This window comes from Strix aluco, chromosome 31 (genome assembly GCF_031877795.1).
Source record: "Strix aluco isolate bStrAlu1 chromosome 31, bStrAlu1.hap1, whole genome shotgun sequence".
NCBI lineage: Eukaryota > Metazoa > Chordata > Aves > Strigiformes > Strigidae > Strix > Strix aluco.
The window spans coordinates 4,004,708-4,028,535 of NC_133961.1; the positions used below are offsets into that span (position 1 = coordinate 4,004,708).

General features: G+C 50.6%; 1 protein-coding gene across 3 annotated transcripts in view; it reads left to right on the forward strand.

Moving 5' to 3' along the window:
- Positions 1 to 2,931: 2,931 nt before the first annotated feature.
- CD82 (CD82 molecule) overlaps positions 2,932 to 23,828 on the forward strand; it is a 41,745-nt gene continuing 20,848 nt past the window's right edge. The window contains exon 1 of one of the 3 annotated variants that reach the window (XM_074809782.1): positions 2,932 to 2,994. The gene's annotated coding sequence lies outside the window, so the exon portion shown is untranslated. Of the gene's footprint in view, positions 2,995 to 3,177; positions 3,298 to 10,035; positions 10,055 to 23,828 lie in introns of those variants that run through there. The other 2 variants (XM_074809780.1, XM_074809783.1) reach the window with 2 other exon arrangements.

A 23,828-nucleotide genomic window follows, 5' to 3' on the forward strand; every position in this document is an offset into this window, starting at 1 on the left:
AGGAGACAGACCTTGGTACAAATGAATCGGGACCTGTACGAGGCTGCATCCCAGGGACTTGGACTCGTGTGCAGACTTCCCGTGTTTATCTACAGAATAGGCCATGACTTGACTGGGCAAAGAGATTTAATCCTTCTCAAAAGAAAGCATTCATTTGACAGGGAATGGTTGTTGTGTTTGAAATGAAGATGGCTCAAGGCAAAAGCAGATTGCTTGGCTGAATGACCTCTTGGCTGGTCTCTGGCTGCCTTTGAAATGGTATTTGGTCTTCGGCCTTACACACCACATAATGGTGCGTTTCTCCAGCCTGCGTGTTTTCTTACAAGCACTTTTGTCTAATCACTAGCTGAGAAACCAGCCTACTGTGTATGTTGTAAAACATTCTGTTTATACTTGGGCTTTTAGTTTACCATCTGTGCACAGCTTAGCTGCAACATCTCTGCAGATCTGTTTCTCCTCTGCTGCCAAGTCCCTGTTGCAAGCCCTCAGAGGAGCATGATTCACTTCAGACTTTCTAATAAAACTCAGGCTCTTTGGAAGCTCTCTTTTAATACCTATGCCCCGTTCACAGCAAATGCAGTGGTACAGATTTAATGCTTTTCTACAGACTCAGTGATTCGTATCTGAGTGGCACTGGAGCATAACCAATTCTACATGCAGTCACTGATGCATATATACCTCCACTCTGCCCTTGCTAACATATATCCCATTCTCAAAGCCATTGACACAAATTCATTCAGGCACTGGAGCTGCTGGCACCCACACAAGCCATTTGCACCGCACCTTGTAATCACTTTTTATTTTAAACCCATTTTCTTTAAGAACCGGCCTTTGCACTAATCCTCAGGGGGAATATTTTGAGCCCAGGCTTCCTTCCTTGAAGTAGGACACTTTTCGTAAGAATCAGAAACAAGCTACATGCTCATTACTTGTAGGCTTGGATACTCTGCCAGTGCGCAGATGAGGAAGGCTGAATATAAGAGCAGGCAGACACTACTTCACCTGCCCCACAGAGCCTTGTGTTTTTATAGGTCAGCATTCTGGCTTACAGAGAACAGGCATAAGCCTGACCAGATACTTAAAGAGAGAAAGGGGAAAGGAAAAGTACTTTCAGTATTCTGTTTGAGAATAGGAGTGTTTTACTGAAGGTTAATTCTTCTTGATGTGAGGTGCTGGAGTGGATTTCCAGAGGCATTTAGTCCCCAAAACCGGTTGTAAAAGAGTTTTCAGATACTACCCCAAATAATTCTGATGCAAAATCTGTCCTCATCTTAGACACTAATAACTGACTTTACAACTCTTTTGGTAAAAGAGAGGAGCCTGAGCAAAGTTAGGTTTATGAGACAATTTGCAGGCCATGGATCGCTGCAGAAATAGGAGTGACGAGACCACACCTCCAAAAGCCCCTGTGCAGAGCCAGTCCTTTCACTTCCACCTTACTGTCCCTGTTCTGCTTCTGCACCTGCACTTCAGCCGCCCCTCCCAGGCCCACCCCACATGCCAGCTGCAGCGGACGCAGCCCAGGGCTGCGGGCACTCAGCGAACCTGCCCTCGAGGCACAGCCCCCTCCCACGGCCCCTCCTGTCTCACCGTATCCAAGACGCACGAAGGAGGACTGGTTATGTGACCTGTGTCTGCCCATTATGCGACCACATGCTCATCCTGCCCATGATGTAAGATGTCTCGGGATAATACAGAGGCTAGTGGGAAGGCTGCTGAGCACCCTGCAAAACGGGAGAAGGATGCGTTTAATCCTGGTACCGGAGGAAGAGAAGCGGGGAAAGGTTTGGACTTCATGAGGCTCTAAATGCAAGAATTAAAACCAAGTGAAGGCAGTGAATAAGGCACAGCACAGGAAAGGACCTTTAAAAATCTTTTCTTCGAAGTCCGGTGGCATAGTGAGGAATCACACCGCAGGCACAGCAAGATGACTGAGAGGCATCTTGTAAGGACAGACCAAGATGGCCATGGTACACCTGTCTCAGCACAAAGGCCAAACTGGTTTTTGCTGCCTCAGGAATGAGGACCGGGACCTTGAGCTGCGTGAGCTTGCTGTTCCTCCTGCCAGGGCAGTGGAAACCATGAAGCTGCAGAGAGCTGGGGATGAGTCTCTTGAACCAAGTAACAAGCAATAGGCCAAGAGGGAATGGCCTCAAGCTGCGCCAGGGCAGGGTCAGACTGGCTCTTAGGAAGGATTTCTTTGCAGAAGGGGTTGTTGGGCGTTGGAATGGGCTGCCCAGGGCAGGGGGGGAGTCCCCATCCCTGGAGGGGTTGAAGAGTCGGGTTGACCCAGCGCTGAGGGATCTGGTGGAGTTGGGAACGGTCAGTGTGAGGTTCATGGTTGGACTGGAGGAGCTTCAAGGGCTTTTCCAACCGAGATGATTCTGTGGTTCTGTGAATACTGCTCCTCAGAAGGGTGAGGGACCTCCTGGCCTTCCCTCGTTCTAGGACTGGCTTGCCTGATTGGGTTTTAGTACCTTTGAAATAAGGATTTGGAGAGGATCGCACTATTGTTACTATTAGATTGCCGTGTCACTATTACTTTTATTTCAGTTCTGCCAGGAGAGGAGAGGCGGGATGCCATCGGGCTACTTATGTCACACGCCGAGAACAAAGAGCCGGCCTGGCGAGCTCGCTGCCTGCTGCGCGCAGCAGATACACGACACAAAACGGGGGAGCCCAGGGAAACAATGCGATGACACCGGTCAGCAGAGCCAGCGGCGGCCGCAGCACGCGAGCCCGCGCCGCCGTCACGCTGCGGTCAGGGCTGGGGCAAAAAAGGGCTTAACGGGGTTTGGACGGGGAACAATGCGGCGGCCCTGCTGATGTTGACAGGGTTCATCGGGGCAGCAAAACTGCCCATTGGAAAAATCTTTGGGTGGGTCATCAGGCCTCGCTTTGGCTGGGCAGAGAGCCACGGCGTGCGCCTGCAGGAGCAGGCAGCGGCCTAGAAACGCCCCGGGGAGTGGAAAAGCGTGTCCCTGGGTGCGAGGAGTGAGTATCAACGGGGCGCGGCGGCCGAGCGAGGGGCTGGGCCCCCCGCAGGCAGCGACGGGGTGCGCTGGGGAGCCGCGGGCGGGCGCGGAGCCGCTCCCGGGCCGGCCGGGCCTGGGCCCCGCAGCGCCGCCCGGCGAGAGGCCGCGGCTCCGCGGCGTCCCCGGCGGGGGCCGGGCGGGGGCGGTGGGCGGGCGGCGGCCCACCTCGGGGCCGGCTCAGCGCAGCCGCCGGCTCCGCCCGTCGCAGCGCAGAGCCGCGGCCACATTGGCGGAGAGTGGGAGCGGGAGCCGAGCCGAGCAGGTAGGTGCCCTGCGCCCGGCGGCAGCGGGCGAGGGGCGGCGCTGCCCGCGCTGGGGCCCCGCGGCCCCGCTCCCCTCAGCCCGGGGGGTCTCGGTGCGGGGTCGGGGGGCCGCAACCGGCGGCGGGGGCTCCCCGGGGGCTGCCGGCGGGGAGCAGCTGCCTCGGGCCCGGCGGGGCGGCAGCGCCCGCGGCGGTTAGTGCAGCCCCTTCCCCGGGTGGAGGGGTGGGAAAACCGCCTCTGCGTATGCCCGGTCAAACTGAAATTGGTGGGTGAGGTTTGAGCCTCTTGTGTAGCTGGTATATGGCCTAAAAATAGTAAAAATCAAATAAATCATCAGGTGCAGTGGGCAGGCTGGTGTGCCCCGGCTGCGGGCCGAGCGGCTGGGCAGGGCTCCGGTCCTTGGCGAGTCGCCGCCGGGATTGATTTCTGAGGTGCAGGTTAGATGCCTCTGTAGCAATCTTACCCCCATTTCGACCACAAACAGCTGGTACTGGCCCAGCCTGCTGTATCTTATTTTTTTCCCCCATCCCTCTTAAGATCCCAGTGAAAGAGTTCAGAGCAGTGCTTGTGTTTCAACAGCTGGGCAGATGTTGGCTGTGAATTGTATTGCAGTGTGACTGTTAACAAATCTGTTGATACGGGGATAAGGGCTTGTTACAAGCCAGACATGCCATTTCAGCCCCAGAGCATAAAAGCTCTGCTGTGTGTGCTTTAACATAAAATGGAGCACTCGGTACAAAAAAAAAAAAAGAGCTGGGCGGGGGGGGGGGGGGGAACCCAGCCATCCTGGAATCTAAATGTTGGCTTCAGTAATCCGTAAAGCTAGTTCAGGATGAAGTGTTCCTATGTCTTGGACCAGCTTTAGCATTTCCATCTTCTGCATGAGATGAGAGCTTCAAACTTTACTCGCTGTGCGAGGGAGGGATGGAGTGTCCTCCTGCAGTGTCCTCGGCTGGGGAGGAGAGCAGCTCTTGGAGATGTTTGTGCTGCTGCTGGCGACAGAGGTTCACGGGGACGTAGCCCAGCGCTGGTGAGGCCTCTCCATGTGTAGCTTCTGAAAACACCCGTGTGTTTCTGTGCAAGCGAGGGTGTACAAGTTGGAGAGTGCTGTTGGAAATCTGCCATCAGTGATACTTCCTTTCCATGAAAGACTTTTTTTTTTTTTTAACTCGCTCAGGCACCTTGGGCTTGAGAAAAATCCTCTCCAAAGCTTGAGGTGTGAGCCTGCTGCCGTGAAGCTTGCTCACTGCGTGAGAACTGTTGAGCAGAAACATGTGTCTGGGATCCTTTTTGTGGACCACGAGGTCCCAGTGTGGAAATACTGCTCTGAAAATCTAGACGGAAGAGTCTAGTGAGAGGAGCAGTCTCCGTGGTGTGCTGATGTCAAAATAAGCATATGACAAACAAGCTGTAAAAATGACAAATTACTCAGATCTTACTAAATACTTCACAAGCACTAAGTGGGAAGAAGGTGTTAGTGTGGGAGAAGGGCACTGGTGGTGTGGTCAGTGACCTGGTCTGCAGTGTCACTGCATGGGCGGTGGCAGTCCTGCCAGTGTCCCACCACAGGACCCCTTTGTGGTTGCTGCAGTGGGGTCGTCTTTAACATTCATGTTTGTTTCTGGTCCTTTGGCTGGAGCAAGAACTCCCACACCTACAGCTGTGCTTAAAAAAAACCCAACTAATCTACGGGCACTTGCTCCATGTTGGGCTGCCACATGGGTGAAAAGGACCTTTGCCAACTGCCCTGCAAGCCAACGTGTGGCTTTGGAGTGGCTCAGGGAATTGAGTAGTCTCTCTTCACTCCTAACATCCTTTCATTTAACACCTTTCATAGAAGGATCTTTCTTCCAAAATAGCTTCACTCTGTGGAGCCTCTCTGGGCCTGAACCTCTCTTGGTCTGGGCTTCTCTGTCCTTGCTGAGAGCTCTGGGGACCGCTGGGCCAACATCCTTGTCCCTGTGCAGCACAACAGGGGTGGCTGAATGAAGTCTTGCAGCGATCACTCAGCTTCTTCTTACCCGCATGCGACAGAAATAGAGCAAGACACAAGCTCAGTGCCTGGAGAAAGCTCTCCCCGCGGGTGATCTCTGTCCTGATGCATGGAAGCTTCTCCCTTAAGAGCATTTAGCAGCTTTAATGATGTGGCTCATCAGGACTCTTCATTCCTGTTATTGTCTCTATTTTAGTTCTCGGGGGACAGGCAGGTGTTGTGTGACCCACAACTGTAAGGTGATGCTCTAACGAGGCTTTCCCACAGCTTCATGGATGTTTCCTGCCTCTGCTACCCCAGCCACTCCCTGCTTTAAACTCCATGAAGTGCAGGGGGCAGTTAGTATGAAATTCCTCATCTGACTGTAGCTGAGGAAAGGTTTTATCCCTCTTGTGTCTATCCGGGTCCTTGTGTCACAGCTGTAAGGCAGCAGGAGATGGTCCAGGACTGTAGGCATTCATCCAGTACATGTTTAAATTGGAGAGGTGCTGGTTGGAGTTTTGCAGACCTCTGGTAACCAGAGGCCCTGAGGCACTTTCCAACTCAAACCATGGCTGTGGTTCTCGGTGCCTGCTGGCACTGTTACAGCAGGAAGCATGCACCAGGGGCCAAAGGTGCTGCCACAAGGACCTTCTGCACTGGTGCCACAGGATCTGTTACGGGAAAGCCAGGGTGATGCTGGGAGGTGGACCATGCCCCGTGCTATCTGAAGTGGTAATTATTGCTGCGTGGCAGCCACACTCTTCCTGGTCTGTTTCTGCTCGCTGGTGAGTGGGAGGTGCTGGCGTGGGTCTAGGAGGGCTCAGGCTACGGCTGAGTGGCTTGGAACACCAGGGGAGGTAGCAACGCTTCTAGTGGGCCTGTGTGAGAAGGGATGATCGGAGCCTCAGTTCTTGCACTTCTTCCTCAAGTTTCCTCTTTGGAAAAACGTGTCTTCATCAAAATGAACTTCTTACTGCCAGGAACTCTGGCCCTCGCCCTACAGCACTTTAACTTCCCCTCTCTAAAATAGGAGCACCACATCTGCATCCCCTTCTTCTCCTTCCCTGCCTTCATTTGTCTCTGAACATGGATCATGACGTCCTGGGATCTGGAGTCCTTACGCAAAGCAAAGGATGAGCTGAGCCCAGGAACTTTGCCCCCTGCCCCATGGTTGTCAGCTTTGATGGGCTAAGAAATAAAATGCTCTTGCACTGACACTTCTGTTGGAGGAATGTGGGATCGGAGCTTTCCACAGGCAAATGATTAATGACATGTGCGTGAAGGGGGCTGCCTGAGCCACCTTCCCTTTAGGAGCTGTGTAATGAGCTGCAGTTGTTACCTAACAACCTCTGTCTCTTCCTGGCTTGTCTGTATTCTTCAAGAGGGAATGAAACGGAGGAAAGGCTAAAAATTACAGCCTCTCTCTTGGCGTGGTAAAAGGAATAATGTGGGAGGCACAGCCAGCAGTTCCTTGACGGTTGGTCGGCTGTGGTGGAGCCTGTTTGCTGAAAGCTCTCTGGGCTGTCGGGGCTTGGAAACACTGAAGCAGTTAGTGGCTGACTTGAACCTAGGCAGGGAGGTAAGTGAAGCACAAGGAACTGTGTTCTGGAGATAGCTTAAAACATTACTTGCATGCGCTGACAGATTCAGAGCGAGCTAATTTTCTGGAAGATGAGGCGTTACTGTGGGCAGCTCTGCGAAAGGGTCTGCCCGGTAGATGACAGCAGAAAAAGGGAATAAAACAGTAGCCTGTTGGGATGGTGATGGGGATCAGAGAGTGCTGGCTCAGTGCCCAAGCGTGTGTCCTCTCAGACACAGCAGGGCCAGGGAAGCTGGGTGGTTCAGGGCTCATCCAAATTACATACAGGGGAGAAAGGGAAGGACACTAGGCGAAGGCAGGCTTTCTCCTGGGGGAAGAAGCACATGCATGGGCTGTCTGGCTCATTGCTCTAGTTCTTTTGTCTCCTTGGTGGAGCTTCAGAACTGGGACAACACCATTTAAAAGCAAGTCAAATCAAAGTCCGGTGGACGTACTTAATTCCTGTAACTTGCTGCTGAGGTAAGTGGCCTGTCTGTCTTTAAAGAGCTCAGGAGCTGGGAAAGGGCCAGCTCTCCTGTGCCACCAGGAGCCTTGCACATGAGCAAAGGACTGGTGGTATTTGTTAAGGATGCTGCTAGGCTGCTGTTTTAGTTTCTCTGCAGTGCAGCCTTGAGCAAACAGGTGCGTCACGAAAGCACTTTACCCTTTACTGCAAAATTGTTGCTGGGATATAAGCAGATCACTGATCTCTTCCAGTATGATGATAATCCCATGGCCATGTGTACGGGTGAAATGCTCATCTGGGGCGGGATATCCAGCAGCCCAGAGATTTGAAGTTATATAATGGAGAGTTCCCCTTGCAGATAAAAATAATTCTGCTTCAGTCAGAGGGAGGTCTCTCATACACAAGAAGAGGAGGGATGAGCTGTCAGAGCTGCAGCCGTGTACCTTGAGCTGAGCTGACCTTCCCACAGCTGGAGTCAGGGACTCCCCCTGGTCCCTTCTGCTGCTGCCCCCCATCTTTTGCCATGGAGGCAGTTTGGGAAAGGGGAGGGTGAGGAACTAGCTTACAGGGATTTGCATAGTGGGGCCCAAAATTGCTGTGACGTAGTTTTACCTGTTGGGAATGAAGGAGGCTGTTCCGCAGAGCTGCCCTGGAGAAGGGGTTCCGGTCACTGGAACCAGCACCTCCCTTTGGCCGCTGCCTCTGCGATCCGTGAGGTTTCTGTGCACTGGCTGGGATGGGGTCAAGGAGCCACACGGGAGCTCGATGCCCTCAGCTCCTGCCTCTACAGGAGGGGCTTCATGCAGCAAATTGTCTGTCTAGTTTTAAAAAGCAACCCACTCCAGGACCCTGATTTTGCTTGGGCCAGTGTACCGGACTGGCACAGGTTCCAGTGAGCTGCCGGTCGGGGTTTTCTGCGTCGGGGTGCTGTGGGATCGTGCTGTGCTGCATTGGTGCAGGGCTTCAGGAGCGGCACGCGAGGCAGGTGGGAGGTGACATCTCAGCACCTGGCTGGGACTGCAAGGCCTGCGGCCCTCATCCCATAATATAAGAATGTGCAAATCCTAAACGCCTGGAGCTGGCATGTCTCCTGTGATAGATGATGAGCAGTTGGGTTGGGAATGAATTGTGAAGCCCAAATTAACTAGAGGAGCTCTGCTGTTGCCCAGAATGACTCAGTGCTCCAGTTAGACCTTTCCAGGGAAGTTTCTGTACCTTTCATGGCATTTCAGTTTCTAGGTGCTTCAGTCTTAGAGGCAAAAATATCTGTGTTGGGAATGTCTTATTCTCTTCCTACCTGATTTTCTTCTGATTTCTTCTTGGTCCTGCAAGTGGTTTGCTTAACATTAATTGGAGTACGTGTGGACAGAAATTGAGGAGAAGCTCTATATTCAGTGATGTCAGTATCAAGTGTTTTTTGGACTTTGCTCCCCAGAGCTGACATACCTGCTTTTGAAAGACACCATGAAGTCTGCTCTGCTCCTCTCCATTCTGCTTGTTGTATCTGAATAATTTGTAGAGTATCTTTGCATAAAAGGGTGCTGTTCTGGCTGGCGTGGTAGGACACCGTCTCTAGTACTGCAGTTATAATTGTGCGTTGGTTCCGGGGCTTGTTTCATGCTGGTGGTGTGGCGCAATCAAAGCGTCCCCTTGACCGCTGTGGAGCCGGTCATGTGTTTGCCGTGTGTGTCAGCGGGGACTGAAGCTGCCGGTGATGAGTCAGTCTTGAGTGGCTTTGCTGGAATGTCCTCAACTTCCCAGTGTGCTTTACTAAGTAAACTCCGTCTCCTGTCCCCTCGCTCCCATTCTTCCGTGTCTTGTGATCGTGGAGCTAGGCTCCCTGCTCGTACAAAAGCGTGAATCCAGAATACTGTGCTGACCTGGATTGTGGAGGCTGCTGACCTGCAGGTTAGCAAGGCTGTTTCCCCCCTGCTGCTACCTTGAATTTTGTACTGGCCAAGCAGAGATGGGAACTATTTTGCAGCATCTATGCTGGATGCTTGAAGAAACTGGGGCTTAAAAGGCAGGCAGCTGTTCTAATTATGCTCATCTCTGAAGTCTTTTTGGGTGGGTGGAGGGGGGAAACCCAACCAGAGAGAACCCAGCTGCCTGGATGTACTTTCCCAACAGCCTGAGAAGCTGCTGGGCTCTTCTTTGCATTCAGGTCCCTTTCTAATGCAGGTTTGCAGAGACACTGCACATGGAATAACTAAAGAGCCCTCAGAATTGTGCAGTAAATCTGCCTATTCCCAAAGGAAGCTCTTTTAATTAAAGATGACTTCTGCTCGGTAGCTGCTGTGCAGGACAGTGCTAGACCACTGTGGTGTGGAGAAGCCCTGGTGAGCCATGTGAAACGTGGTAAAGGCACAGCCCTTCTCCTACACTCACAGGGTTCACTGCACCTCCCTGGGGATGCTGCACAGGAGTCGGGGGGTGGGAGGGGACGGGTGAGACCCTGTGGGTACAACGGAGGTCCGTGGAGGCTGGTGGTGATGGGGAGTGGAGCCCTGTGGGGCAGGTCAGCCTTGTGAGCAAACCCCAGCCCCTCTGTGGGACTTTCTGGAGGAGGTGGCTTCTCCCTCTGCTCAGGGCTTGGCGGGTCCCTCCCCTCCAAGGGGGATAATGCCTTGTCTGAGTGCAGCTGAGATGGAAGTAGTTGTGCCTGCTGCCAAGGGGTGGGAAGTGACGCCTGTGGCTGCTGCTGCCTCCCCTGCCTGATGTAAGGGGACCTGACAGGTAAGAGTTTCCTCTCGCCCCCGCTTCCTGGGGAGGTGTTGTGACTCGTGATTTCCCGCGATGAAACTGAGGTGACCACAATGCTGCTGCCGAAACTGCGTGGAAATTCCTTAGCGTCAAAAGCAGCATCGAACTGGCTGCTGCCTCGGCAGAAGAGGCTATTTCAAGGGAGGGCTATTTGAGGAACAGCAAGCTGCTTTAATGCCTGAGTCCAAGACCTCAAAGGCTCCTTTGATTTGATGCTGCAGTGGTGGTCTCAGAGCCTGGGTGTTTCTGCATTCATTCCCAGTCTATCGTGTTGCGGCTGTCGTGGCGGTGGTTTAGACTTGATCCTGTAGTAAAACAGTAAGTTCCTGCTTTGCGTAGCTTCAGGCAGATGGGAAACCTCTTCCTAGCTCAAGCTGTCAGCTACGAGCAAGACCTACCAGTGTGTATACAAGTAGATGGCTGTGCACCTGGTGTTGTCCCATGGGAACCTAAACAGTCGCCTCTTGTTTGCCCAGAAGAGAGACAGCCCTGGCCACAGGGTGTTTGCTGTCAGGAGGAGCGGCCCGTGCAGCGGTGCGTGAGCTGAGCCAGGTCAGCGGCCGTGTCACTGCGGTGCTGGTCTGAAGGTTACTCCCCTCTTCAGGGTCTCGGTGGAGAGCCCTGGAGCCCTGCAGTGGGTGGCTGTGCTGCTGGCAGCCTCCCGTCGGAGGATGAGCGGGCAGTGGGGCTTTGCTGGGCTGGGTTTTAAGCTGCTGTGCTAGTGAGGGGTGGGCACCTATCCTGAGGGCAGAGGGAGCTTTGTGTCCCAGCCATAACCTGCCCAGGTAGTATGCGTGAGACCCCTTGCTGTAATTTGATGTCATTAGTAAGTCTGGCTTGATTTAAAAATTGTAGAACTGGTGTGAAGTAGAAATGGTCTCTGGGGAGCGGGCTGTGGGGGAAAGAACACAACATGGTGGGACAGAGGCAAGTATGAAAAAAATGTGTCTGCAGCCCTGTTAAAAAGTAATCTTAGCCTCAGTTGTGATACTGATTAAAGATGAAATAGCCCTGCTTTTTTTCCCCCTCTGAAATGGGAGCATTTATCTCTGCATTGAGGCTTCTCTGATATTTGTAAATCAGTTATTCTGGATAAAAGTTCTTTCTTTTTAAAATAAATACCTCTGAACTACCCTTTTTCCATCTCATTCTTCTAGCATTGCTCCATCAGTCTCCTGAAATGTTTGTGCTCTAAATTTAGAAAAGGAGACCTTTTCAAGAAAGTAGAAAAGGCCACCCAGCCTCCCTTGGTCCAGGTTCAGCTGAACCCGTTTTCCAGACCGCTGTGCGTAGGTCTGCAGACTCCAAGGAGGCCCCTCCTTTTCCCAAAACAGACCCAGCTTTTCGAAGTCTTGCTGTCTATTTTAACTGCCAAATTCCTGGGGAACTTATCCCATATGTCTGTTCCTCTTGGCTTGAAGCAGCCCTGTCCATAACCTACGCATGTGGCGCTTGGAAGGATGGATTGATTATTTTTTTTTTGGATGGTGTTTGATGGAGGTGTGATCTTAACTGCAGGTGACAGGTCTATAATTGAGTAATGTTCTCACATTGCTCCAATTAAGTTGCTCCAATTAAGTCTGCTGGGTTTACCTGCCGGGTAATGTGGCAGTCAGCAGGGTAGCAAAACACCTGTATGTATTGCAGTCTGCCTTGGCCTCCAGGACCATCTTCAGAGAAGGGAGACAAAAAGTTTTTGAGCATCTCTTCCAGCTGGCTAAGTGTTTTCTAGAGGCCCCCTTGTTTCCCAGGTTTGTCTGCTGAGATTTCTTATTGTGGCATTTCACTTCCTAAAATGCTTAGGTGGGGAACGAAGCGGCTTCACTGCGGCTTCTGTAACAGCTTGTGCTGTGTTATTCTTGCTCCTCACAGCTCTGTGCTTTACTGCTGTACAGTGCAGCTTTCTTTTCCACTTCCTTACTCCTGTAGGAAGAGCTTGGGGTGAGGAGACTGCTCTGCGAAGGTGGAAGAAAAAAGTGCTAGACGATGCTGCCATACATCTCGGAGACTGTACAGCAGCCCCTGTGGGGACCAACTCTTCCAGCGTAAAGCGTGAAATTGCTTCTGAGCTGCATCCTCAGAGTGATCAGACCAGCGAGGCTGTTGTGGCCAGGTGCTGCCAGTTACAAATGTGAAACTATTTGTATTATTCACATTGATATTGGAGGGGGAAAGTGTGGTTGATATGTTGGAGTGACTGAAAACATCTGTGCTGTAAACTCTTGTACTTCAGGCTTTTCTTGTTGCCCCTGCCCTCTCTAAATCATTATTTTGGAAAGAAGGGCTGCTTGAGACAGACTCCCTTCCTCTGCAGCTTTTTATAGTTCTGGCTTTGTCTTTTCATTCATGCCCGCTGGTAGTGTCAAGTGGTATCTGTGGCGTGAAACTCAGGATGTTGTGAAATGTTCCTCCTCAGACTGTGACAGTGCCATCTCGCCAGCAGGCAGATCAGGCTGCGGTGGGGCGTGGGGCCTTGTGACCCTGGGATGGTGTGATGGGAAGGAAAGCTCTTCCTCGAGCAGCGGGCAGTGAGTGCAGAGGTTGGGGCTGGCAGTAATCTTTTCGTGGCTGCCGCACCACTGTGGTGTGAATAGCTCCGCACCATTGAGTCTGTTGAGTTTGGAGACTCCTGGCTCAGCCGTCCTTGTCTACTTGTAGCAAATAGGTTTGCTAAGTTGCTTTCCTTGTCCTCCCTGATATGTGTGTCTGGGAGAGACTGTGAGATACTCTGTGTGAGAATCTCGCAGGAATCCTGTACTTCTGACTCTGGGTACTGGCAGCCCTGCAATGGGGTCCTTCAGATTGTAGAGTAGAGGGCCCTTCGTCATGGTAGGGCAGACCTTCTTGAAGAGGGATGATTATTACAGCTGCTGATCTGTGGTCTTATGCTCTAGAATCACACGTCACGGTGCCAACATACTGGCAGAGTAACAGGAGTGGTTCAGTAGCCGCAGGCATACGGACAGCTGGTAAATGGTGAGGGTGCTGCCATTAGCAAATGGTATATTTGGCAAAAACAAGATTCCTGACTATCACAAATAGTAAAGGGACTGTTTCTGTAAACAGGCCAAAAGACACATCTTTTTGTGAGCTGAGACTCTCTCCTGTGCCAGTAGGACTTCTGTGATTTTTCTGGTCATGCTGGGTCTGCAGTAGTGTTCTAGCTCTGCTTGATCTGTGGGGCTAAATGGTTAAAACCTCTGCTTCTTGAGATCAGGGCCTTGCTATCAGCAAAGGATCTGGTACAGAGCATGTGATATGATTAAAGCAGACTAATAGCCTGTCTTCTGTCGTTCGAGAAAGCTGGCTGGATTCTAAAGCTTCACAGTCATTCAGAGTGACAAGCCAGAGGTCTTGTCTCTGTTTGCTTTGTGGTGGGTTTTGTTGTGGTTTTTTTTCTTCTTCCTTTCTGCCACTTAAGATCATGTGGATGGACCCAGGGAGGAGAGATCTTGGGGAGAATCCTGGTGCCAGAAGACACTTGCATTCTCCAGTGGGCTGGTCCCCCCCAGCCATGTGGGACTTCAGTGCACTGGTGAGCCCTCAGCTAGCTTGGCAGGGTGTCCGAGCTCCTCCAAGGCTTAGCCTGAGAAGCATGGGGGAGTGCTCGTCCTCCTACGCTCTGCTGGGTAGGCAAGCTCTAGCTCTTGGCTTCTAGCAGCGTCTGGCTTCAGCTATGGAGCGAACTACTGGAGAGCCTGCTATTTCTGGGAATGGCGGGGGATAAGCTTAAGTTGGGCTTGGCTTCCTTCCCACGCTGGGTGCCGGTGTCCGAGCTCTGCTCAGCCCCATCCACCAGTCTGTGGAAAAGAGGGGTGCAGTCCCAAGGTTCGACAGGTAGAGGTGGAGAGAGAGGGTGTTTGTTTAATTGCTGTTCAAGTTGCTAATCTGGGGAAAACTTCCTGCCTTAAGTAAAGCTACTCCCTCTGCACCTTTACTACATACTTGCTAATTCCTGGAAAGAACCAAAAAGAATAGGAAACCTCATTTCCCAGTTCAGGCAGATGCTGTAATTTCTCAGAAACATGTTTGGTTTGGGTGTGCTGAATCTAAACACCCGCTAGTTATCTGCCCTAGCATCTGAGAAAGTGGATGTAACTGAAAACCAGTTTGTTTTGAAAGGGAACTTTACAGTAGAAAGTCCTTGACCTTGACCTCTTGCATCTTATGGGAGGAGGAGGCGGAAAAGATAAAAATTAGTTATAGTACCTGGCTTCTACTTCAGTCTGGCAATCTCTCGGGCTGTCTCATAAGAAAAAAATCTTTTGTTCAGGCTTTCTTCCTGCTTGGGCTGTGGTAGCCTTTGGGTGCTTTGGCAGGGAGGGAAGGCTGCTGGGTCTCAGGAAGGTATCTCCAAGCCAAGTGGCATTGGGAGGGATATTGTGCAACTCCTTGGAGGAGATTTGTTGACCTCCAAGGTATTGCTTGCCTGAGAAGAGAGGCTCGGGAGCCTGTCCTGTGCACGTGCTTGCACTGGGGATTTCCAGACTGATGAGTCTGATGGCAACAGCAAATGCTTAGTAGCATCCTCTGCCCGCTGCGGAGCCATGCTGGGGAGAAGCTTACCTGAGCACAAGCGGGGTGCTGCTCGTCTGTGCTGGCCACCCTGCTGCAGTTTGAGGTGCAGGTCCTGCCCACGGGCTTTGCTCCTTCGTGGGGGGCTGTGGGGCAAGCCAGCGTGGGGGACCGCCTTTGACACGCAGGTGCTGCTCACCCGCCGAGGAGCTGGCGGGGGCATCTGTTTCCGAGATTAAGTTTACAGCCTAACAGCTCCAAGTGCAGAAAACAAAGCTGAGCTGGTCTCGGTTTTGGAGCCATTAAAGGGCCAATGTAGTCAAGTGACAGAGTTGCCCAACCAGTTTTGTGAAAACTATGCGATTTTACTGCACCCTGTGCTGGTTTTAGTCAGCGTGGAGACCTCTTTCTGGACCCTACCTGTGGCGTGTGTTGCACGAATAACAATCTAGTACGTGGTAATAAAAAAGAGAAAAAGTCCACTAAACTGTACTTTTGGCTTTTTCTTCTGTCTGCTATTTCTGGTAAGTTGGGTTTTGGTTTTTTTTTTTTTGGTGGGTTTTTTTGTTTTGTTTTTTTTTTTAGGGGGAGAGGAGAACGAAATGACTTCTGGGACAGGTTGTGGGTTTTTTGTTGTGTTGTTTTTTTTTTTTTTCCCCCTCTTTTTTTTGGCAGAGTTGTATCTCTGGTCTTGCTGAATGGAAAGATTTGCTTAAATAGGAGAAATACTGTCCTGCAAATACTGTCATGCTGTGCAAGCATGAGTGTATAGACTGAAAATAGCAAAGAACTTTCTCAATTTGCCAGTTCCAGGGACTGAAGACCTACTTAAATGTTGGCTTTCAAACTGAAGTGTGAAGTCCAGATGTTCTTAAAATCTGATTGCACCCCTTGTAAATATAGAGAGATGGTAACAGGCGCTTCTAAAACCTGTGCTGCTTTTTGATACTGAACTGTGAGTTGGTTTCTTTTTAACAGTATGATAGTGGTTTATAAATATCTAATCACTTCCCCTCGAGCATCAGAAGTACAGTTCTAAAATACGCATTTCCTTTTTGCAGAATGCACAACATGTGCTTGCTGTGGCAAAACATGCTGAAAAACCTTTGCCATTGTAGGCAGTCCGACGAGTGCTTTCTAATCTTGGGTCTCGCTCGATGACACTGTTGCTTGTCAGATTATTCACACAAGAATATACTAACTACAGAAGTCAAACGGAAAACCTTAATGTCTTACCAGGTGCACCAGGAGCAAATCTACCTTTGCAGTGTGAGCTGATGAGTTTCCTCAAACTCATCTAGTTTCCTGAGAAATCTACTTCTTTCCAGTGGTATTTCTGCAGTACTTGCAGCCAAGTGGTGCCTTGCTTTAGTCTGCTCCCCTTACTCCAGGGATAGCAAATGTGCAGGGGCTGCATGCACACGGGAGCCTCTGGCTTGTGAATGTCTCGCAGAGGCTCGTGTTAGGGTGTCCCTGTGCATGTCTGTACTCCTAAGGGACAGATCAGAGTTTGCTGACAGTTAAGTATCATGCTGCAGTTTGCCGATGGGGCTACGCTGCTATCTGACTTTGTGCTTAGCCCTGAAACCATCTCCTCTACTTATCGTAAGAAGCAACTGTCTCTAGAGTGCATGGAATTAGAGAGTCAGTTCCATGTACCTTCTTTTCTTCCCTTCTGTTTCCAAAGTCTGTATTATGCAGAAATACAGTTTTCTACCTTGCTCTGAGACTTTCCTTCAAAAAGAAACTGTATCTGAAGCAGTGACATATTCACACACACATATATATATAAAAATAATTTCTGCATCCACAAGTGTGGCCTGTTTGAGAGGATAACCCTAATTAGCAGCTGTAATTTTTAGGATCCAGCTTCTCCCTCAATCCCTCCATTGTAACTTTTGAAGAGATGCTGTTTGGTAAATCTCCATGACAAACATGATCTTGTTTATTTTTTCAAGGTTGTTACACAGCTGGTGTTATCTCAGTGGAGCTTGAAGAAAAGTTCAATGAATTCAGACCTGAGTCTTTCATTGGCTCTGCAGTTATTTGTTTGCCAGAGACAAGATGTACTTCCCAGGTGTACTAAAAGTCCAAGGCCTGTGAATATTAACGTCAACAAGATGAACTCCTTGGGATATTCTTTGTGTGTTAATGTGGCAGTAACTTGCAGTCTCTGCCCGGAGGGCAGTGCTGTACCTGGTTAACAGGAGACTTAGTAACTCTGTCATTGTTCATTAACTGGTACTGTTGTGTGAAGCTGTCCTGTCTCATCACTGATGATCTTCTGATTGCCAAGTGCTTGTTCTTCACGTGCATGGATAGAGAAGCATTCCCAGCAGCTGGGTGTCATGGTGCAAGGGCTCAAAATCCTGTCAAAGATGATGTTTCCTCCCCAGCTGTTAAGATAGTGGCTTTCTGGGCTGCCCCTTCCCCAGCCTCTCCTGTGGGCAGGTGTCTGGCTTGGAGCTGGAAGTGGAAGTGGCCATTTAGTGAGCAACCTCAGATCCCCAGCTGGCTTCTGTGGGTCTCTAGCCTGGTGTACAGCTGATCTGGTTCTGCTTTCTGGATTGGGGTAATACTGCAAAGTAACTGCACTAACCTTCAAAATGGCCTTAACCTCATGCAAATTGCTGTGCAGATAAACATCTTTATGGAACCAGTGCCTTGCTGATCCCTTCCTAGGGACAGGTGCTAGTTGCTTTGGTCAGAGGGAGCCAGTTCTGCAACTTGAGTACATCAGTGGGAGCTCTTCCTTCTCTGGGCCTTCTTGGTCAATCTGTCCACAAAGGAGCCCAGCTAACCCCAGTCACTGTTGTGGTGTGAAAAGAAGGCAGGGAGGTGAGACCAGAGCAGGGAGAGCTTTAGAGGTTTTCAAAGTCCAGCCTGGTAATACTATCTTGAGGGAAACAGCCTGTTGCAATGTATAAGGCTTGGGTAGACCTGGGGAAGGTGGTGCTTGCCTGCTGTGTCAGGAGACACTTGCAGTGCTCGTGATCAGCTGAGGCTGCTTTGGAGGTTGCTTCAGTGGACTAGCTGAACTTTAATCCAAAGATCCACCTACCACATCAGCTGCAAGGTGTGAAGGATCAGAGGCCTCAGGGTATGCTGCAGAACCTTAGTTCACAGCGCTGGCTGCTGCATCTCTCAAGTTAGAAGTTGGGAGGGATAGCAGGATGGAGCCGGCATGCCAGCCATACAGGGCATTCAAGGTGTTTGTGGGGGCCAGGGGAATAGCAACTAGAAAACAATTCTGTTGCTGGCTTGACCTCATCCTAGCCTGGTAAAAACTAGTAGCAGCACATCCTATGGGGTCTGTCTTTGTTTTACATCCCCTGGGGTTGGAGCCTGAGGGGTGGTAGTGGGGAGCAACTCCCCAACGTACTAGAGACAACCTGCAGCTTCTCTGTAACCCATCGTTTCCTTTCGTTAAGGAACAGGACCTCGGGGAGAGGGGACAGCATCTTCCAGGCTATGTAGATGCATTCAAATGTGAACCCTCTTCTACTTGACTTGGAGTATTGGGGCTGGCCTTCAGAGCTCCTTGCTCTTGGGAGGGTTTGCAGGAACTTTGCAATTGCCTGTAAACGTACCGAGACGGTGATTTCCCCAACTGATCTACTCTGGTTTGTGTTGAGGTTGTTCCTGCTTGTCTCCTTCTCTTTCTCCGTGCTCATAAATGAGCCCCTTATTTGTGCTGTACAATAACTTGGCAGCTGAGGTGCTTCAGCTGCCAGAGCTCATCAGGAAGAAACCTGTGCTGCAAGGGCCGTGCTGCAGAGGAAGGCTGAGCTCTTACGGCAGAGCTGCACGGCCCAGGCTTGTATAGCACCAGCCTGAGCCAAATGTCATAACCTTCAGCGAGCACCAAACATGCAGCGCTTGCTAGGCGGAGGCAGTGCAGGACCTAATTCCAGAGAGCAGAGTTGCAATTAAAAATTAGCTTAGCTTTGGCCCTTATAACATCTGTGCATGAGTGTTCCTCCTCCTGCCTCGCCAGCCGGTGGTGGGGCTGGGTCGCAGAGGTGTTCGGCTCTCCCGGTATCGCCTGTCCTTTGCTGTGGTCACCTTTGGGGGGGGGGGGGGGGAGTATCGCAGACTCCTGTGACAAAAATAAATTAATCTCCGAGCTGTGATGGGACTTGCTAACAAAGCAGGCCTCTGTCTGCCTCCCCTCAGACACACATGTCCTGGATTTTGTGCTCTGCACACCAGTCTTGCTGTCATCACTGTTGTTGGGAGAACGACAGGCCTGAGAGCTGGGGGTGGTGGAGGGGGCAGGGAGCCATCCCATGGTGCCAGTTCAGCCTGTGTGGACTTGTCCCATTCCCTCCCCCATGGGGAACCCCGGGCTCCTGGATCAGCTGGTGCCTTCCTGGAGTTAGTTTTCCCTTCAGGTCCTGGGGCTGAAGCTGAGCTAAGAAAGACCCAGAATCAACTACACAGAAGCTGACCTGGCCGTGTTGGCAACCAAACCTTTATGTCAGTAGTGCCTCAAAGCAGCAAACGGATAGATGTGCATAAATAATCCTGTATATCTTTACAGGATGGGAAATGAGAGGCTGGGAGAAATGCCACTCTGAAAGTTGACAGTATGGTCTCATGAAATCCTCTGCAGAGCTGGCAGCAATCTGGAGAATAACAGGGAAAATTTGGAGGCATATGGGCAGGATTGTTAAAAAGAGTGGGTGTGGCTGCTTGGGGAGGAAAATTCAAATGGTCAAAGCTGGGGTGGAGAGGAAAAGGAGGAAACAAACAATTGTGGACAATCAGTGGAATTTAAAAGTTGCAAACTTCATGTATTAAACCTTTGTGTGCGTTGCTGCAGGATGTTAAGGATCAAAAGTTGACCAGCTTCAAAAGGCAGATGGTCAGCTCTGACTGCCACAAGCAGCACTGGCTGGCAAAACTCAGTACTTAAGCCAGCCCTTTACTGTTGAGTGTCCTGTGGATAGGGCCGAGTTGTAATAACTCCAAGCTTGTCTGCTTCCAAACCTGTTGAGATTTTGTTGAGCTGCTGCTTCTTCTGTATGGCAGTGTTGCTAGTTTTCAGAAGGTAGGGTTTTGAGGAGTTGCATTAATGTAGTGAACAAAAGTAATTTCTTAAGGAGAGCAGAAGAATTGGAAAATCTGTAATGTTTCAGTATCTGGAGCCCTAAAGTATCTTAAAAGCTGAAAGCAAAATCCTAAAAACCTGGGGTTTTTTCTGGCTTCAAAACTGTGCTTTGAATTATTTTATGGCTAGGAGCTATGAAAGAGGTGTATCTCCCTGTGGCAAGAGGAGAACGGTGTGTAATGCTGTAATGCACAGTTGGGTTTGGGGGGTTTTTAATACCCATTGAAGATGGTATGCCTTGAACAAACAGGTAGAAGAGCCCCGAAAGCAATCTTTTACTCTTGTCACCTCAGGCATGTCTTCTTCCACACTAGCTCCTCTCAACTTGTTTGAATCCTTAATTATCTTAGATAACTATTGTAAAGATTCTAACAGCTCTGCAAATCTCTGTTTTCCCAACTGATCAAAGCAGTGTGAGCAGTTGGAAATAGGCAGCACGTGGCTACTTAGTCCTAGGAAGCAAATCAGCAAGTACTGGGAGTTGCCCCACCAGCTTGAAAATAAGGGGAGTTGCACCTGGGACCGGACATCTTGAGGTAAGAAGTCCAGTGCCTTACGCAGAAGGCTATTATTTACCTTAGTTCTTGGCTAGGTGGAAGAGTAGAAAAACACTTGTATCCCCCACAACAGACATTCATCATGGCCTAGGGACCTGGCTGCCTCAGTGTTCTGGTTAGACTGCCTGGCTCCGGTTGTGATGCTATTAAGAGGAGATGTGTTCATGGTGAAGCCAGTAAGCAAGACAGCTGGATGGGAAAACTTATGTCTTAGTTATCCTCTCCAAGTGCAGTCTTAGGTGTTGGTGCTTGCCAGGATTAATGGCCTGAGAGAATGTTTCTCCTGCAGGGGAAAGGAGGGGAGCACACAGTTTGAAGGAAGCGATAGTTGTGCTCTCCCTGCTCAAACACCCCTTTTTCTGAGATACCATTAAAGGGCACGGTGGTCTTTGGGTTACAGCCGTTCTGTGACAGCAAGCTGGCGTGTGATTTGTAGTAGGTGAGCTGCTCTAACATAAACAAGGCTTGTTGAATAAACTTGCTGTCACTAACCAAGGGTAAAGATCTGCTAACAGTGAGCCTTGGCTCGCTTTTCATAGGTTGGTAGTGATGCAGGTGTTACATAGCGCATCCGCGCTGGAACAGACCCAGCTCATAGCCAACAGCTGCTCCTGGGGGGGACTGGGAAGGGGAACGCTGTGGATTTGGTACTTGGTGTAAGTATGGACCAGAAACTATTACAGGAGATTTCCCTGGCTAATTTGAAGGACCTACTTTTGGGTGCTGCTGGCTTTATGGGCTCTGACCTGAGGAGTTAACTGCATGAAAAGTAACTGAGATGGTTCTAACCTGGCTGTGCAGTAAGAGGTCCTTAGGTGCAATGACTGCTATAGAGATGGGATTTTTAAGATCAGCCTGTAGCACAGCTGGCTAAGATTGCATTTCTGTGCTGCTTTCCCATCTCAATAGCATTTTGCTAGGTGCTGTGCAGTGATGGGCTTACCTCAGCCTCTCTCTGTGGCACCCCTTGAAGTTAGAGGAGTAGTGTTGTCTTCAACCACAGAGTTCAGATTTCTGCTCTCTCCCGGTAGTTGGAGGGTGACCATTGCTTGGTGGGAGGACTAGCCAGTTATAGCAAGGCCCACATACCAGTTTAGCTCCAGAGTTAACCTAAATATTTAATAGGATTAAGCAAAAGCCTTTGACTGAAACAAAAGAATGCACTGGGCTCCAGTGACCCTTGGTACACCCAGGCTGGTGGCAGGGAGCCCTGCTGACCTTGCTCTGGGGCTGACTCTTCCCAGGCCAGACTGGTGACCCCAGCCTAGTATTGCTCTTCCTCTGGCTGTTGCTTCTTGAAGCAGCACGGTCTATTTTGAGCAAGGAGCTTGCTAAGGCAAATTTTAAGGAACTTAAAAGTCCTCTCTAGCCTATGGAGGAAATGTAACTGAGCATGAGGACGGAAGGAGAGGCAGGAAAGCTGACCTCTGAGACGTTCCCCCACCAGTCCTCATGTGTTACTCAGCTGTGCTGCTTCCCCAGGCTTACTGGAGGCTTCCTCCAGTAGCGGGGATGGTCTGTGGGACGTTTTCTAGCTTCTGAGCTCTTTGCTGTCGGACAAGTGAGAATTGAAGTAGCTTGCAGGAACACAGATCTCTTCAATCCCTGGATCCTGTAGTGCGAAGACCTGATGAGGACCCATAGCTGATAAGCTTCCTAATTTGCAGTGCTAAGAGCAACCTTGTCATCTCTTCTCATGCTTTATATAGGCTTCAGCCATGGTAATTGAGCAGAGTTAACTTCAGATACAGTGAAGTACCTTCTCTCTGTGGTGAAGACCTGCCTTGGAGTTTTTCTCTCGCCCTCTCTATTACTTGCTGGCCACCTCATGGATGTGTGTAGTTTGTGTGGCTGGTACCAACAAATTAAAACCAGTATCCTGTTTTATCAGTGCTCCCACACCGCCTTGAACTTCTGAGGTTGGCTTTGGCAACTGCAACTTGTTGAAATCTTGCCTGTCTTGATCTTGCAGCAGAATGGGTAGATGTAACCATGGAGGAGACTCACTGGTCCTCATGCATTGTCAAAGCACCAGGTGCCGAGCTGTGCACAGGAAGTTTGATTTAATGTTGCCTTTTAAATTGACCCCTTGGCCTTGCTCTTCAGTGTTCCTTCAGCTGCTTAGGGGTCATGAGGAGATGAGATTTTTCTGGGGAAGGGAGGTGGCCTTGTGAATTCCTTTTTCAGTTGAAGCGCATCCCTTTTCTGTGCTGGGAATGGTAGCTAGAGTTGGTGTTTTGGTTGATGCTATTATGATTAAACCATCATAGGATGGTTTGGGTTGAAAGGGACCTTAAAGATCATCTAGATCCAACTCCCCTGACATGGGCAGGGACACCTTCCACTAGACCAGGTTGCTCCAAGCCCCGTCCAACCTGGCCTTGGACCCTTCCAGGGATGGGGCATCCACAACCTCCCTGGGCAGCCTGTGCCAGGGCCTCACCACCCTCACAGTGAAGAATTTCTTCCTTATATCTAATCTAAATCTTCCCTCTTTCAGTTTAAAGCCATTATCCCTACACCCCCTGATCAAGAGTCCCTTCCCATCTTTCCTGTAGTCCCTTTAAGTACTGGAAGACCGCCACAAGGTCTCCCCGGAGCCTTCTCTTCTCCAGCTGAACACCCCCAACTCTCTCAGCCTGTCCTCACAGGGGAGGTGCTCCAGCCCCCTGAGCATCTTTGTGGCCTCCTCTGGACCCACTCGAGCAGGTCCGTATCCTTCTGATGTTGGTGCCCCCAGAGCTGGACACAGCACTGCAGGGGGGTCTCGTGAGAGCGGAGTAGAGGGGGAGAATCCCCTCCCTCGCCCTGCTGCCCACACTGCTCTGGGTGCAGCCCAGCACACGGTTGGCTTTCTGGGCTGAGAGCGCACATTGCTGGCCAGAGTCAGTTTTCCATCCACCAATACCCCCAAGTCCTTCTCCCCAGGGCTGCTCTCAATCCACTCATCGCCCAGCCTGTGTTTGTGCTTGGGATTGCCCCAACCCATGTGCAGGACCTTGCACTTGGCCTTGTTGAACTTCATGAGGTTTGCACGTTCCCACCTCTCCAGCCTGTCCAGGTCCCTCTGGATGGCACATCCCTTCCCTCCAGAGTGACAACTGCACCACACAGCTTGGTGTTGTCAGCAAACTTGCTGAGGGTGCCTCAATCCTACTGTCCTTGTCTCCAGCAACGTTAAACAGCACCAGTCCCAACACTGACCCCTGGGGAACGGCACTCATCACTGCTCTCCACTTGCACATCAAGCCACGGACTTCAACTCTGAGTGCAACCATCCAGCCAATTCCTTACCCACTGAGTGGTCCGTCCATCAGACCAATGTGTCTCCAATTTAGAGACAAGGATGACATATGGGACAGTGTCAAATGCTTTGCATAAGTCCAGGTGGATGATGTCAGTTGCTCTTCCTTTATCCACCAACACTGTAACTCTGTTGTAGAAGGCCACTGGATTTGTCAGGCACAGTTTGCCCTTAGTGAAGCCATGTTGGCTGTCACCAATCACCTCCTTATTTTCCATGTGCCCTAGCACAGTTTCCAGGAGGATCCACTACATGATC